The 18,433-nt window shown below is 46.2% G+C and overlaps 1 long non-coding RNA gene across 1 annotated transcript; it reads left to right on the forward strand.

The window, feature by feature from the left end:
* Positions 1 to 3,311: 3,311 nt before the first annotated feature.
* On the forward strand, positions 3,312 to 7,299 carry LOC143773653 (uncharacterized). Its single transcript, XR_013215280.1, has 3 exons — positions 3,312 to 3,355; positions 5,532 to 5,566; positions 6,299 to 7,299. It is a non-coding gene; the product is annotated as an uncharacterized LOC143773653 (long non-coding RNA).
* The last annotated feature ends 11,134 nt before the right edge of the window (positions 7,300 to 18,433 follow it).

An 18,433-nucleotide genomic window follows, 5' to 3' on the forward strand; every position in this document is an offset into this window, starting at 1 on the left:
GATCAGCAACGTTATTCTATAAAGAAAAAAATGTCTAAAAAGAAAAAATAAATGAATAAATGTGAAAACCAATGATAATGACCTTGTTGTAATGCTCATTTATTGTGCAGAACAAGCGTACATAATACCATATATGAAAATATATGGAAAATATGCACCAGAAGTACCGTATATTCAGTTCAGAAAAACCTGCAGGATAAGGGGAACGCCACAATTGTGGCAGAGAAGCAGCGCCGTATAAAGAACACGGGAAGAAGAAATATATGGAGAGTTTGGACCACATAGGTCTCAAACTAAAGATGTCCAACTAAAAATGACAAAGCATGACTACCACTGTCATAGCCCCATAAGATGCTCCATATAACAATGTGCCACATATAATGCTCCATACAGTTCATTATGGCCTCATAGATGCTCCATATAACAATGTGCCCCATATAATGCTCCATACAGTTCATAATGGCCCCATAGATGCTCCATATAACAATGTGCCACATATAATGCACCATACAGTTCATTATGGCCCCATAAGATGTTCCATATAACAATGTGCCCCATATAATGCTCCATACAGTTCATTATGGCCCCATAAGATGCTCCATATAACAAAGTGCCTCATATAATGCTCCATGCAGTTCATTATGGCCCCATAGATGCTCCATATTACAATGTGCCACATATAATGCTCTATACAGTTCATTATGGCCCCATAGATGCTCCATATAACAATTTTCCACATTTAATGCTCCATACAGTTCATTATGGCCCCATAAGACGCTCCATATAACAATGTGCCCCATAAAATGCTCTATACAGTTCATTATGGCCCCATAGATGCTCCATATAACAATGTGCCCCATATAATGCTCCATGCAATTCATTATGGCCCCATAAGATGCTCCATATAACAATGTGCCACATATAGTGCTCCATGCAGTTCATTATGACCCCATAAGATGTTCCATATTACAATGTGCCAAACATAATGCTCCATACAGTTCATTATGGCCTCATAGGATGCTCCAAATAACAATGTGCCCCATATAATGCTCCATACAGTTCATTATGGACCCATGGATGCTCCATATAACAATGTGCCACATGTAATGCTCTATACAGTTCATTATGGCCCCATAAATGCTCCATATAACAATGTGCCACATATAATGCTCCATGCAGTTCATTATGGCCCCATCAGATGCTCCATATACCAATGTGCCCCATATAATGCTCCATACAGTTCATTATGGCCCCATAAGATGCTCCATATAACAATGTGCCACATATAATGCTCCATGCAGTTCATTATGGCCCCATAAGATGTTCCAAATTACAATGTGCCAAATATAATGCTCCATACAGTTCATAATGGCCCCATAAGATGCTCCATGTAACAATGTGCCACATATAATGCTCCATGCAGTTCATTATGGCCCCATAGATGCTCCATATAACAATGTGCCAAATATAATGCTCCATACAGTTCATTATGGCCCCATAAGATGCTCCATATAACAATGTGCCCCATATAATGCTCCATACAGTTCATTATGGACCCTCCATATAACAATGTGCCACATATAATGCTTCATACAGTTCATAATCGCCCCATAAGATGCTCCATATAACAATGTGCCACATGTAATGCTCCATACAGTTCATTATGGCCCCATAAGATGCTCCATGTAACAATGTGCCACATATAATGCTCCATGCAGTTCATAATGGCCCCATAAGATGCTCCATATAACAATGTGCCCCATATAATGCTCCATGCAGTTCATTATGGCCCCATAAGATGCTCCATATAACAATGTGCCACATATAATGCTCCATGCAGTTCATTATGGCCCCATAGATGCTCCATATAACAATGTGCCAAATATAATGCTCCATACAGTTCATTATGGCCCCATAAGATGCTCCATATAACAATGTGCCCCATATAATGCTCCATACAGTTCATTATGGACCCTCCATATAACAATGTGCCACATATAATGCTCCATACAGTTCATAATCGCCCCATAAGATGCTCCATACAACAATGTGCCACATGTAATGCTCCATACAGTTCATTATGGCCCCATAAGATGCTCCATGTAACAATGTGCCACATATAATGCTCCATGCAGTTCATAATGGCCCCATAAGATGCTCCATATAACAATGTGCCCCATATAATGCTCCATGCAGTTCATTATGGCCCCATAAGATGCTCCATATAACAATGTGCCACATATAATGCTCTATACAGTTCATTATGGCCCCATAGATGCTCCATATAACAATGTGCCCCATATAATGCTCCATGCAGTTCATTATGAACCCATGGATGCTCCATATAACAATGTGCCACATGTAATGTTCGAGGGTGAGCTGGACTGTAGAGTGAAGGCAAAAGGGCCAACAAGTGCTAAGCATCTCTGGGAACTCCTTCAAGATTGTTGGAAGACCATTTCCGGTGACTACCTCTTGAAGCTCATCAAGAGAATGCCAAGAGTGTGCAAAGCAGTCATCAAAGCAAAAGGTGGCTACTTTGAAGAACCTAGAATATAAGACATAATTTCAGTTGTTTCACACTTTTTTGTTAAGTATATAATTCCACATGTGTTAATTCATAGTTTTGATGCTTTCAGTGTGAATGTACAATTTTCATAGTCGTGAAAATACAGAAAAATATTTAAATGAGAAGGTGTGTTCAAACTTTTGGTCTGTACTGTATATAAATTACCATTTAGATCTAGATTTAGGTGTCTTTTGAAGTCTAGTGATCTGTTGTTATAGTGGCCAATAAATCTTGGTGGTCATGGTGTAATTAAATAAGTCATTAATCATGTAATGGTATAGGAGTTTTGTGTTTCTTTTGTGCAGTGTCATCTAGTATGGATAGTACCCAAGTATAACAATGTAACAAATAAGTTAATGAGCATTGAATATTTATTCAAGGGACATTATTTAGTTCCTCGTGGGCGGTGTTTGCATAAGGAGGATGCATTGAGATACTCTAGTTTGAGGTCTAGTGATCTGGTGGTACGGTGTCTAATAAATCCTAGTGGTCCCAGGGTAGAGAACTAAGTGCTTAAAGATCTCATGGTACTGGAATTTGGTATTTCGTTTGTGTAGTGCCAACTATTATGGATTGCGCCTGAATATGAAAATGTATTAAATAAATAAATCAGCTTTGAATATTTATTCAGGGGTGAACATTTACTTAAAGTGCTGCTCAAAGGGCAATACATTGGTGGCCACATGTAACTAGTCAAGAACGTCTTCTTATGCGTTACTCAATCTTCTTCATTGTTTCCTAGGACTTTACCGCATCAGACTCAGATACCTCAACAGCAAAATGCAGGTCAGTAGAGACAAGCTTACAGATCATCAGGTATATGGTAATATGAAACATCTGGTGGTAATGCCAAACATTTCACAGGTTGCTGACTGATGGCCACAGGTCTGGCTTCAGTAGACTATCCTAGAGGCAGCTAGTTGGCATTGTACAGATTTGCCCGCTTATCCCGCAAGGACGGATTCAACACATCATCACAACAGGCTGCAAAACATACCACAACCCCTGGGTGGCTGTATAGACACTTAATGCATAAACCTCTCCTGACAGAGTATCACAAAATCATCTTGAGACAGTCATTTTGAGATGTGCCAAGCTAAGAGGAACGTGGAGGAAGGACACGTGTAGTAATTTATATTTAAATGGCGACCATATAATGTATGGTCGTGCTACGACCACCATTATGTATCATCACTCTGCTTTGACTCCTAGAGGGGTCACTTTTTTATTTTCTACATGTCCTAATATTCATGAGAAAAACCTAAGGATCATTTGAAATGTTCACTCAGCCAACAGCTTTGGTGGTTTGTAAGCAAACCCTTCATACTGATCTTTATACCCTTTATATATTGTGATTTGCCAATTAAAGATATTTAGGAAATTTATTATGACATTGCCTATACCTAACAAATAAAGTAGCATTCTGTAAAGCTATTGCGTGTAAACATGAAATAAATGAAAACTGAATTGCATTACTGCAATAGAAAATAGGAAAATATGAAGATACTTACATAATGTGGCCCATTCATACTTGTCCGGCAGCCAACAAAAAGGCGACCTACATTGCTGGGGACCTAACCTAAGCTGGTTCCTCTGCTGTGATTTAAAAAAGCCATAGGCTGAGTGTTGGAGCGCTCAATTAGAGGGCCTATATATAAATGACAAAAGACTGACTGTCACTTCTAAACAGAACACTGGTCTGAACAGGTTCAGCGTAAGAGTAGCCATCTCCATACATAACGAACAAATAAAGTTGTGTAAAGTTATATATAGAGATGGCTACTCTTACTGTGTACCTGTTCACACCTGAACTCTGTTTGGAAGTGACAGTCAGTCTATTGTTATTTATATATAGGCTCTCTGACCGAGCACTCCACCACTCAGCCTCTGGGGGTTTAATCACAGCAGAATCCTACCTACCTATATAAATGTAGGAGAGGATTCACATTAGGTAGGTTCCCAGCATAAGAAGGTCGCCTTGTTGTTGGCTGCTTGACATGCAAAAATTGGACAAATTATGATCTAAAAATCTTTCTTTTTTTCCTATTTTCTTCAGCAGTAATGCAATTCAAATTTCATATATTTGATGTTTACATGCTTTAGCGTTACAGAGTGCGACATTACCTATAGTTAGTAATTTTTTTTCTGTTCCCGGAGAATCACTTTAAAGGGTATATCTGGGACAAAAAAATAAAAAATGTACCTAAGAACTAACAAGCAGGCAATTGCCACTCGCCTGCCTGTGGTGCCCGGCGCCATTCTTCTCCGGCACAGAGCGGTAACAGACCACTCCTGCCGGGGCTTCAGCTGCCTCTGTTGACGCGACAAGGTCATTCTGATTGACAGCCAGCTCCCCAGTAAGGCAACGCGATCCGGCTGTCAATCAGAATGTCATCAGAAGTCTTGCCCTGTTGACAGAAAGGAGCGGAAAAGAAGCCTCCGATCTGTATACGTGACGTCAGAGGCTTCTGAATCCCCGGCAGGAGCGGTCTGTGACCACTTTGTGGCGGTGCTGTGCACAACAGGCAGGTAAGTTGCAATTACCTGCTTGTTTGTGCTTACGTACTTTTTTTTGTAATGTCCCGGATATCTAAATTTCTCATTATACAAACGCATTACATTATCCTGGCATGTTAGTAAAACTCTCAACAGGCTGCAATGCACATCACAACCACTGGGTGGCCACATATTAACACATATAACATAATAACTCCCAGCAGAATATCACAAAGTCAGATTTTTTTTTTCAAAGTTGTTCAGGTCACGTCACTCATCTCAGCATATGTTGAGCCAAGAGGAAAAATATGAAAAAGGCATATCTGTATATTATGGAGAGCCACGCCAGTTTTCTACTTCGATTCTAGAACCCACATACATGTCATGCAGTAAACGTGCTGGGAATGTGTAAAGATTTGGGGGATTTATTCCATTCTTCCTCTTTATTGCTGTTTCCGGGATCCAGGAGAATTTCGGATGACCACTTTTCAGAGATTTGAGGTAAGTATAACAGATATTCAGTGTAATTTACATCTGCAAGACATAAGCTCTGAGCTATAATCTGCCGTAGTACGGACTTTCCAAAAACCTGCTCTCTTGTCGATGAGATTACTGCATTTTGTCAGATCACATTGCTATCAGGTCTACAAAATTTAAAGGGATGTTGCATGAAAAGTCACCAAACTGCAGAATGAAGGAGGCTGAACTGCAATATGAGGCTGGAGAAAAAAATTTGCCTTAATTTAGGTATCTTCACTGATGTAAATGATAGGGAATCTGATGGACATTTTTTTACCTAATTGCATGCACTTGGGGGCTAAAATTTCCTAAAACTTTTATCCAATTTAAAACTTTTCTAAATATATATACTTAGAAAGCGTAATTCTAAGTTCTATTATTCTAATTTTTGCCTATTTTTTTTTTAAAATATTGTGTAATTATTGGGGTCTCCAGTATACTACTTGGTCCCTTATGGGGTTAACATCTCATATTATATCCTGTGGCAAAAATTTGTGTATTAGAGCAGCGTTGAGGATGGATTAATCAACCACAGAAATGAATGAGAACGTTAGTTGGACATGATCACCTAATTTTGAAAAGAATGGGTATTATGTAGTTCCGCGTGGGCGGAGCCTGGATAAGGAATCATTGAGCTGTTATTGGACGAGTACTAGTATGTGGTGATGTAACCTCTTTTATTCTGGAATAATATGCATAAATTACTATTTACAGGTCAATGGTATACCTGAGGAGCGAAAACTCACCGACGCCATAAATTTATAAAACAGAAACAGAAAGGACAAAAGCATCTTCAGTTTATCTCCAGATTTACAGCTTTTTATTCCCGTAACCTGCACGATGCCGCAGACTCCTCCGTCTACAGGGTTATATTTAACTCCAGAACTATTTGCTTTTTTACTTTGACTTTTTATATGGCAAGGGCAATGGTAGAACAAGGGCAATGGTAAAAGAACTGGCAGTGCTAGAGCAAAGGAAATGGTAGAGCAAGGGCAATGGTAAAAGAACTGGCAGTGCTAGAGCAAAGGCAATGGTAGAGCAAGGGCAATGGTAAATTAACTGGCACTGCTAGAGCAAAGGAAAAGGTAGAGCAAGGGCAATGGTAAAAGAACTGGCAGTGCTAGAGCAAAGGCAATGGTAGGACAAGGGCAATGGTAAAAGAACTGGCAGTGCTAGAGCAAAGGAAATGGTAGAGCAAGGGCAATGGTAAAAGAACTGGCACTGCTAGAGCAAAGGAAATGGTAGAGCAAGGGCAATGGTAAAAGAACTGGCACTGCTAGAGCAAAGGCAATGGTAGAGCAAGGGCAATGGTAGAGCAAGGGCAATGGTAAAATAACTGGCAGTGCTAGAGCAAAGGCAATGGTAGAACAAGGGCAATGGTAAAAGAACTGGCAGTGCTAGAGCAAAGGAAATGGTAGAGCAATGGGCAGAGCTCCAGAAATGGGCAGTACCAGAAGCACTCATAGTTCCAAAACCACTTCTATATAAGAGGCGGCAATAAGAATCTGCAAACACAGTTCTGTACATAGGAGCCACAGACAGACCCTGGTCTACACCGCACAATGTTTCTGAATATAGTTATAATAAAATACTTTTACAATAGTTTTGCGCTCCATGTTTGTGCTTAGCGGTTAAACGTGCAGACAAGTGACCAGTAAAGAGGATCTCAGGATATTTGGGGGCAGTTCTTATTATAAAACCTCTTAACAGGACACTATATAAAACAAATGGGTTACCGTCACTGACCAGTCCACAATGAGTGGCGGGTGTCAGCACATTACTTTGACTGACAGCCGGATCTGCAGTGTATCTGCAGCGCCCCAGAGTCCTGGTCGTTGCAGTAATGTCATTCTTCCACCAGGGGGAGTGATATTACGTCTGAAGGCAATAAAGGAGATATCTTCACCAGGTAAATACAATGCATGCAACATATTCACACTCCAGACCAGAAGGGGGAGCTCTAAGCCTGTTTGAGGTGAACTCCCCTATAAAACATCCTGATCTGGAGGGAAAAGGGGTTCAGAGTTCAGTTCCTGTCAGGAAGACAGAGGAAGAAAAGCTCTGTGGCATGAAGTGCTACAGCTCCTGGGAAGAGAGCATATTGCAGAGAGTGTGCAGGAAAGCAGAGCACAGTAGAGGAATATCAGAGGGAGACCAGCCAGGAGCAAGCTGCTTCCTTCTGAGGCGCAGGATCCGGTAGCCAGAATACCAAGGGAGCAATAGTCTCCAAGCCTTGCTTCAGAGACTGGCAGGACAGATAATTCCACGTTACCTGCCCGACCTTATACCCAGGAGGCACGGTGGCAACTTGTGGGGGCCGGGGCGTGATAGAGTCCCTGTAAAAAGCCTCAGGCCACCAGTCATACAGGTTTTGTCCTATCCTATCCATCAGGGGGACAGAGAGAAAGAGAATTAACACCCAGAATAGTTGTGAGGACCTTACCAAGAAGCTCAGCAGGGAGGTACTACAACACCCAGGCGCTAGAGGAAGGCTACTGATTTCTACCTGGATAAGGGGACTCTGGATTTGCCTTCAGACCGGCCAGACTCTGCCTACCCTGTGGTCTGTACCCTGGACTGTGGACACTGAAGCCTTCAGTAAAGGTAAAGAGACTGCAACCTTGTGTCCTCGTTCTTCACTGCGCCTCACACCATTCACCATCTACACTCTGGGAAGCCCTGGGGATACACTTCACCTGTGGGAAGGTATACCATCTAGCTGCCATTACATCATCCCAGCGGACCCCTAAGCAGCGTCGGTCACCCTGACCGAATACCACAGGTGGCGTCACGAACACTATCCCTTTAAAGACCTTTCCCTTATTTTATAACGGATGTTCCCCTAGGGCCACAGACCGGGTCAGCCACCGTGACATCCCCACTGAGAACCAAAGGACCCGGTACCGAGTACCCCACTGCCCTACTACGGAGGGCGCTCCAACTTTGGCATCACGAACAGGATCTACTTAAGTCTGAAAATCGGGTCATTTGCGCCTAAGAACTGTGCCAGGATTGTATTTGAACTGTAATTTGCTTATTGCCATTTACCGCCAAAAATTGCCGCCAAAATCCGCCATTGCCGCAACGTGTGGAGCGCGAGGGGAGGAGCCATACCTTCGTGGGCGGAGCCAGCCGAAAAAAGCTCGAAGCAAGAAGACGGGTGCCGTGCTTCTGCCTGGAAAGCAGGAAGTGGAGACGCCATGCCGCAGAGCCGCCAGGAGAGACGCTGCAAAGTGCCGATTCCGTATAGGAGCCCCGACTTCCTCCAGGTTAGCAGAGGGGAGGAACGGCCATGTCCGACCCGGGAGGGGAAGTAGCGGCGGTCGCAGCCGCAGACCTAGAAGCGCCCGCAGGCCTAGCAGTACCCCCAGACCCCGCAATAGATGCAGCCGCAGGCCTTGTACCGCCGCCGGGTCCCACAGAGCTTGCCGTTCCCATCAGCCAGCCGGACACAGCCACGGCTACTACGACCATCATGCCCCTCTCCATGCCATACCTACCTGGAGCAGCTTGGCTCCCGCGATACTCTGGAGAATCGCATACATTAACTGACTTTAAAGAAGGAATCTGCATCCTGCTTGAGTTTTATCCCCTGACAGAGCCTCAGAAGGTCCGCATGGTAACGGGCCAACTGTTTGGAGCGGCTCTGAGAGAGGTGAATTCCTGGCCCGCTGCGGATAAAGGGACCGTGCAGCAGGTCTATGCAAAGCTTAAAACCACCTTTGACACCCGCACCCCTACAGAAATCAAATTGAAGTTTTATGGGTGCAAGCAGAGAATGCAGGATAGCCTACGGGACTATGCCCTTAATCTCCAGGAGGCACTGCGGGCAATCATGCAGGTTGATCCTAACAGCGTGCAAGATGAAGATAGACTCTTAAAGGAGTGGTTCATCGAGGGGCTCCTGTGCAGTCACCAAAGGGCCCAACTGCACCTCCTGGCCATGCAGAATCCTGACCTGACCTTTGTGCAATTTGACGACAAGGCCATCCAAGTGCTACAGGAGCGACAGCCCAGCCGTGCAGTACTTCCTAGTTATCAAGTCCTCACGTACCACCAGGAGGTGGCGCCAGATCCTCAAGTTTCTGCTGAGGCCGATGCCCAGATCCTGGAAGACGATTCCCCTGCAGGACGTACTACGCCTCCAGATGCAGGAGCTGACCAAGAGCATTGCTGCCTTAGCTCAGACCGTGCAGTCCTTGCAGGAGGCCCCCAAGGAGAAGATCAAGCTGGCTTCCAAACCAGAGGATGTTCCCTGGCGACAACAGAGGAGAGTCCCGCCGACCAGAGGAACAGACGACGATCGCTATCATCAGGACGGACAACCCATCTGCTGCTGCTGCAAACAGGCGGGCCACATCGCAAGGTACTGCAATTTAAATGAGCAACCCCTGGGGCAGAGGGCCAACCCCCAGGAGTAGGACGACCAGGCCCAAACAACTGGCGAGCGAAGTACATTGGAGGACGACCTGTTCTCCCCATTGTGATTGATGGTATCCCCATGAACGCTCTGTTGGACACTGGTTCTCAGGTGACAACTATGTGCAGCGCCCCAGAGACCTGGTCGTTGCAGTGACATCGCTCTGCCACTAAGGGGAGTGATGGTACGTCTGATTGCACTAAAGGAGTTCACCTGACCAGGTATCACAACCACACATTACACCTCACACTCCGGCCGCCAGGGGGAGCAAAAGGGCCCTATCTACTAGGCCACTCCTCACACTTGGGTAAAACTGGGGGTTGGACAGAAAGTCAGGGAGAAAGAGCTGGGAAGAGCTCGAGAGAGGACCTGTCAGGGGTGGGATCCTGGCAGAGCCCTAGAAAAAGGACAGATCTTTACAGGGCCGTGCCTGTGCTTTAGAGCGGCAGACCTCTAAGAAAGGACAAGAAGCGAGGGTTATTGTGGAGGAGTGAGAAACGGGAATACAGCTAACAGGCGATAGAACCAGAAGGAGTCGTGCCTCCAGATCAGCAACATCCTTCTGAGGCGCAAAGCCGGCGGCCGGAACGCCGAGAAAGTAAGAGACTTTAAGCATTACTTCAAACCACGGCAGGACAGTCAACTATGGGTTGGCTGTCTCACCTAAATCACCTAAGCAGACAACGGAGGCAACTGTGGGAGAGGGGCGACACTAGGGTCCCAGAAGAACTCCAGGCCTACCCGTCATACGAGTGCGTCCTAGCCATATCATCTGGGGGACGGAGAAGAACATCAGAATAGAAACGAGAGTTGTGGGAAAGAACATCAGAACCAGACACAACAGTTGTGAGGACTATCCCGTGGTGCTCAGCAGGGAAGTACTACAACACACAGGCGCTAGAAGGTAGGCACTGATTTCCACCTGCAAAGGGAACTCTGGATGTGCCTTCGGACCGGCCGGTCTCAGCCAGCCCTGTTAGCAGTGCTCTGGATTGCGGATCCTGAAGCCTACAGTAAAGAGGTAAAGAGACTGCAACCCTGTGTCTTCGTTATTTCATTGCACCACGCACCACCGCCTTTAATTGGATGCCCCTTAGCAGGGTCACGGACCGGGTCAGGCCACCGTGACAACCCCAAGACCGAGACAGAGAGGCCCGGTACCGAGTGCCCCGCGGTCCTGCATCTGGGGGCGCTCCATATGCCTTACATCCTTTATAAGCGTTATTGGGAAGACACCGACATTACTCGTGGCCCTGATGATGATTTCACCATAGTAGCCAGTAACGGTCAGCCATTGCCACAAGTGGAGTACAAAGAGGTCACCATTAAAGTGGGGCAGGTAGAATTGAAGGCCCCAGGAATTGTAATTGTTGATATTGACCGACGTGAATGTAACCCCATGATGACCATTGGTACTAATGTCATAGATAATTGTCTGGCAGAGGTTATTGTCTTGTTACAACAGGTGGACGAAACTGCTGGTTCCAGTGAGCAATGTGTTTTGCAGAAAGAAATCACAGTTCTGGTACAGAGACAGCAGGTAGAACTATCTGGTGGAGAAATTGGCCGTGCCACAGTGAGTGATTCAATCCCCATTGCAATACCCCCCAGGAGTGAAATGTTAATATGGTGCCGGGCAGCAATAGGCCTCAGAGGTAAAGACTACCAGGCCTTGGTAGAACCTGTGTATTCAGACAGTAGGCCCACAATCCTGACAGATAGAGGGGTGGTTGAAGTCCGCAAGTGGAGGGTACCATTGCGTGTCCTCAACTGTGGAGAGGAAGAGGTCCACCTAACCAAATATGCCACACTTGCCAAACTGTTTGCTGTTGATAATAATGTGATACAAGCAACAGAACCCTTGGTCCCGCCCAACCAGGCGGAGGACAATGGCTCTGCAGGACAAATGGAAGATTGGTGTCAGAAATTACACGTGGGCACTGACTCTACCCCGTCACACCAAAAACAAGGGGCCTACAGGGTGGTTCATGAGTATGAGCGGGTATTCAGCAAACACCCCCTAGATTTTGGGCAGGTAAAAGGGATTCAACATCATATCCCCACGGGAAATCATCCGCCCATTAAAGAGAGATACCGTCCTGTACCCCCAGCTCATTATCAGTGTGCCAAAGACATGTTGCGAGAGATGAAGGAGGCTGGGGTAGTTAGAGACAGTTGTAGCCCCTGGGCAGCTCCATTAGTACTTGTCAGGAAGAAGGATGGCACGATGAGGATGTGTGTAGATTATAGGCAGATAAACCGCATTACCCACAAAGATGCATACCCTCTGCCTAGAATAGAAGAGCCCTTAGCTGCTTTAAAATCTGCTAACTACTTCTCTACCTTGGATCTCACCAGTGGGTACTGGCAGGTTCCCGCGGCAGAGGCGGACAAGGAAAAGCCTTCACCACACCGATGGGTCTCTGTGAATTCAACTACATGCCATTCGGACTGCAACGCCCCAGGGACATTCCAGAGGATGATGGAGTGCTGTCTTGGACACAAGAACTTTGAAACCGTATTGCTGTGTCTGGACGATGTCATTGTCTTCTCCAAGACTTATGAGGACCATCTGGAGCACCTGGCCAAGGTGTTGGAAGCTCTGTCTAACTTTGGCCTAAAGGTAAAACCATCTAAATGCCATCTGTTAAAGCCCAAAGTGCAGTACCTGGGCCATGTAGTGAGTGCCGAAGGAGTGGCCCCAGACCCTGACTAGGTCACTGTGATCAGAGACTGGCCGAAGCCCAGCATCCTCCATGAAGTCCGGCAGTTCCTCGGGTTGGTAGGCTATTACAGAAGATTTATCAAAGACTTCACCAAGCAAGCCACACCACTACAAGACCTGTTAGTGGGCCAATCCAAGAAAACCAAGAGTAAGAATACCCTATTTGACTGGAACGATGGACTGGAGAGATCCTTCACTTGTTTGAAGTCAGCTCTGACGGGAGAAGAGGTACTGGCTTACCCTGAATATGACCAACCGTTTGTGCTGTATACGGATGCCAGCAACATGGGACTGGGAGCCGTGTTGTCCCAGGTCCAGAAAGGCAAAGAAAGGGTAATCGCTTATGCCAGCAGGAAACTTCGTCCCACGGAAAGGAACCCTGACAACTACAGTTCCATTAAGCTGGAGTTCCTCGCCATCGTCTGGGCAGTGACGGAGAGATTCAAGCATTATCTGGCCTCAGCAAAATTCACCGTCTTCATGGACAACAATCCACTGACACACTTGGGCACAGCAAGACTTGGTGCCTTAGAGCAGCAGTGGATGGCCCGGTTGTCCAATTATGACTTCACTATCAAGTACCAGGCAGGGCACAAGAATGCGAATGCCAATGCATTGTCCAGAATGCCCAACTTGCCAGAAACGGGAGAAGACTCGGAAACCCTCGAAGAAATAGAGTTGCCAGCTTTCCATCGCCCCAAGGCCACTCAGTATTCCCATCATGTGAGGAACAGGCGCAAGAGCAAGCAGGACGCCACGTTGAATCCCCTGCCCCACCATGGATGAGCAGAGACCCAGGACAGTGACCCCGCGGTCCATCGGCTGAAAGAGCTCCTGACGCAGGCAGGTTCACACCCTGGCCCGGATGATCCATATGAGACGCAACAACTGTGGAAGGGGAAAGGCAAACTGTTTATCTACAATGGTAAACTGTGCCGAAGAAGCATCGACCCACACACTCATGAGTTTGTATGGCAGATAGTAGTCCCAAGACAAGATGCGCCAATGGTTCTGGAAGCATACCACGATGGAGCAGGAAACTTCGGATGGAGGAAGTTGGAGAGTCTACTTCGTGGAAGGTTCTACTGGGTTGGCATGAAAAAGACCATTGAAAAGTGGTGCCGAGAGTGTGGCCCATGTAGCCTACGCAGGAAGGACCGTGACAGCCAGAGGGCTCCTTTACACCATAGTCACCAAACAGCCACTTGAATTGGTCGCGCTAGGTCATGTGAAGCTAACAACAAGCCGATCCGGCTATGTCTATGCTCTGACCATTGTAGACCACTACTCCAGATTCCTTGTAGTTGTATCTGTCAAGGATTTGACGGCGAGAACAGCGGCCAAGGCCTTTCAACGGTACTTTTGCAGACCACACGGATACCCAGAGAAGGTTCTTACTGATCAACGTCCAGCCTTTGAAGCAGAGGTATTCCAAGAGTTCTGCAACTTATACAGATGCAAAAAGATCAGAACAACACCGTATCACCCACAAACAAACGGAATGTGCGAAAAGATGAACCAAGTGGTAATCGACTTACTGAAGACCTTGCCTGTGGAAGAAAGGAACTTATGGCCAGAAAGGTTGCCAGACCTGGTAGATCTGTACAACCACATTCCAGTGAATTCCACCAACTGTACTCCAGCATATCTGATGAGAGGAAGATGCAGCAAGTTACCCGTTTGTAATAATTATAGGGGATAACTCAGGAGACTCTTTGCGTGGAACAAGACAACTACAGGACACAGTTTTATAAGTGGTAAAGTCTATATTATCACACGTGATTCAAACAGGTGCAGAGAGAAACTCAAGTCCACAACACTTGGTGTAAATATTAAACGCAGCTTAGCAGTCTATAGGAAACTTCAGAGGAAAATGCAATCAAGCAGAAAGTCTATGAAGCACAGTTATTCTTGAGGATACTTGACACGAATAAGTCCTTGGTAGTCCAAAACACAGATAGATATGCTATAAGGCAGTTCAAATCATATCTTAGCTCAACCAGGGAGGCCTGGTTAATAGTCTCAGGTTATTGCAGAGCAGAAACATCTTACATGTCCAGCAAATGCAGATGGAAGTAAACACGAGCAGCAGATGAAGGAGGATTACTGGAAACCAATGTCTGCAGTAGGAACTCAGAGCAGAGTAGCAGGATCACCAAACAGGTTCGCAGGAGCAGGTATATAGCCAGGGAGTAATCAGAGGTCAGGAGCTGGATGCAAGGCAGAATACTCTAGCACAGACTGAAGGCTGGGGTGGAGTTTTATAGCAGGAAGACACAGTGCACATGAGACCAAAGACGCCATCTTGGGAAAGGGCAGTAATGCACAAAAGGTAATAAAAAATGTTCAGAGTCCTGACATTACTCCCTCCTTAGAAGCAGCCTCAGGACGATCCTGGACCTGGTTTCTCAGGGAATCTCTGATGAAAATGAGAAATCTTCTGTTGGGCATTGATGTTTTCCACAGGTTCCCAAGAGTCTTCCTCAGGGGGATATCTCTGCCATCTTATCAGATATTGGAGTTGATTCCTACGAATCCTGGAATCAACAATTTCCTCCACCACAAATTGTTCTTGCCCATCAATCACCGCAGGCTGCGGAGGTGGCACGACACGTCCCTTGAAGGTATTAGGAGATACAGGCTTTAGTAAAGATACATGAAAAACTGGGTGTACCTTCATAGTCCTAGGCAGCTTCAGCCAGCAGGCCACAGAGCTCACAATACCGTTGATCTTGAAAGGGCCAATGAATTTCTGTCCAAGTTTTTGTGAAGGAATGTTTAACTTCAGATTCTTAGTTGCTAACCACACGGAATCTTCTACCTTGAACATGGGTGCAGGCTTACGGAATCTATCAGCCGATCTCTTATAACGTTCTTGAGCTGTGGTCAGTTATTCCTTCAGAACCTCCAGATTTTGCCTCATCGCAGTCAGCCTTTCCTCTACTGCCGGAACCGGAGAATTAATTGGAGACCTAGGTAAGATACACGAATGATAACCCAGATTGGCAAAGAAAGGTGTAAATTTAGTGGAGGCGCACTGAGAATTGTTATATGAAAATTCGGCTAACGGCAGCAACTCCAACCAATCATCCTTGAGATGGCTGACATAGCATCTTAGATATTGTTCCAGCGTCTGGTTGGTACGCTCAGTCTGACCATTTGTCAGGGGATGGTAAGCGGAAGAGAGACAGACATTAATATTGAGTGCAGAGCAAAACCCCTTCCAGAATCTTGAAGTGAACTGCACTCCACGGTCAGAGATGATCTCATCCGGAACCCCATGCAACCGAAAGACATTCTGTATAACCAAGTTCACTGTATCTTTAGCTGAGGGGAGGCCGGTGCACGGAACAAAATGAGCAGCTTTAGTCAGGCGATCAACTACCACCATGATTGTATTCAAGCCCCCCGATGTAGGCAGCTCCACAATAAAGTCCATTGATATAGACCCCCAAGGGCGGGACAGAACAGGTAATGGTTGTAGAAGACCCGTAGGTGCCACACGAGGAGTCTTGTAACGAGCACATACCTCGCAAGAGAGAACATAGTCCTTGGTATCCTTCAGGCAAGTTGGCCACCAGAAGAATCGGCTCAGGAACTCTTGTGTCTTCTGTACCCCCCTGTGACCGGCCAACTTGGAGTCATGTACCAACTTGAGGATCTGCAGACGGACGACCTCAGGGACGTAGATACGTTGATCTCTGAATCACATGCCACCCTTAAAGACAAGATTAATATCCACAGGTGGGTTGGCCAGAAATACATCACCTTCATAGGCCTCCCTGCACTCCTTCCACAAGTCCTGATCGTGGATAACTCCGATGAAATTGGCATCAGATAGAATGGTCTTGGATGAGGCTCCAGGTACGGAATCCGCAGCATGGATTCGGGATAAAGCATCAGTCTTCCCATTACGAGAACCTGGACAGTACGAGATAACAAAGTTAAATTGTTCCAAAGAGCCTGATGAGGAGAAAGACATCTAGCGGATCTAAGGAACTCTAAATTGCGATGATGTCACGGGGAGACTAGGTGGGCAAGAGCTAATAACCCAGGCCCCTGCAATTTCCCTCAGACTAGGGAAATCCTGACTGACCCTCTACCTAGAGTTTACACTGATGGTGTGCATGTCTAGGCCTCGACCCTCGCCCTGTCTCCTGTTTCAACCCTAGGCTGAAACCACCGCCCACCACCCAGTGAAAAGATCATACACCAATACCCACAGTTAGAACAGACAAGGATAACGGAAAATATACACCATGCCGCAGTCACTCAGGAATACACTATAAATGCGCAGGGCAAAATAAATACAAATATAGGAAGGAGTAAATAAGACAAAGGGAAATTCACCACCAGCAACGATACTCCAACTTCTAGCTCACCACTCCAGACCGAGATAACAACGCACAAGACAGAAGCTATAATCGGCGACGCCCAATGTTCAGGAGAACTATTTAAAGGCAATGGGCATGGCCCAGCTTCCAATCCGAGCATCAGGTAAATTAACCCCGGACCAGCTAGATAAAATCTAGCCGACGCCAATGAGCACATAGTGGTCAAAAGCGGAATTACTGCTGTCTGTCGAATGACCTAGTCTGAACAGCGTCCGACATGACAGTACCCCGCCTTCTACGAGGGACCCCAGGGCCCTCACGGCTTATAGGACCCGGCTTGTCCGGATGGCGACGGTGAAAAAACCTGACCAGCCGATCCGCATGAATGTCCGAGGCTGGTACCCAGGACCTCTCCTCAGGCCCATAACCACGCCAGTGTACCAAGTACTGTAAAGTGCGGCGCACTACACGAGAGTCAACCACCTTGGAGACTTCAAATTCCAAATTACCATCCACCAAGACTGGAGGTGGCATAGGCGCCGCGTCCACAGAACCCACCACCTTCTTTAAAAGAGACCTGTGGAACATGTTGTGTATCTTATACACCGTAGGAAGCTCCAATCGGTATGCTACTGGGTTAATGACGGCGGTGACCCTAAATGGACCAATAAACCGTGGACCCAATTTAAGGGATGGTATTTTGAGTCTTATGTTTTTTGTGGATAACCACACCCAGTCATCCACACTCAGGTCCGGACCTGGCACACGCCTACTGTCAGCCACACGTTTGTACCTAGCACCCACACTCAACAGGCGCTGTTTAACTCTCCTCCAGACTGATGACAACTGTGCTCCTAACTGGTCCTCCTCTGGAACGCCGGAAGAGCCCCTCTGACTCAAAGTACAAAATTGAGGATGTAGCCCGTAAACACAAAAAAACGGAGACTCCCCAGACGACTCCTGGCGGTGATTATTGATGGCAAACTCAGCCAAAGGAAGAAAGGTAGACCACTCCTCCTGGTTATCAGAGACAAAGCAGCGTAAGTACTGTTCCAAATTTTGGTTCATACGCTCAGTCTGACCATTTGACTGAGGATGAAACGCCGAAGAATGAGACAACTTGATCCCCAGCCGTGAGCAAAATGCTTTCCAAAATTTTGCCACAAACTGAGTACCCCTATCAGACATGATGTCAGACGGAACCCCATGAAGTCTGACCACCTCCTGCACGAATACCTGAGCCAGAATCTTAGCGTTAGGCAACGAAGGCAAAGACACAAAGTGCGACATTTTTGAAAACCGATTAACAATCACCAAGATGACCGTGTTCCCAGCTGAGGAGGGCAAATCAGTGATGAAATCCATGGAGA

The sequence above is a fragment of the Ranitomeya variabilis genome, chromosome 5, assembly GCF_051348905.1.
Source record: "Ranitomeya variabilis isolate aRanVar5 chromosome 5, aRanVar5.hap1, whole genome shotgun sequence".
In the NCBI taxonomy this organism is placed as follows: domain Eukaryota; kingdom Metazoa; phylum Chordata; class Amphibia; order Anura; family Dendrobatidae; genus Ranitomeya; species Ranitomeya variabilis.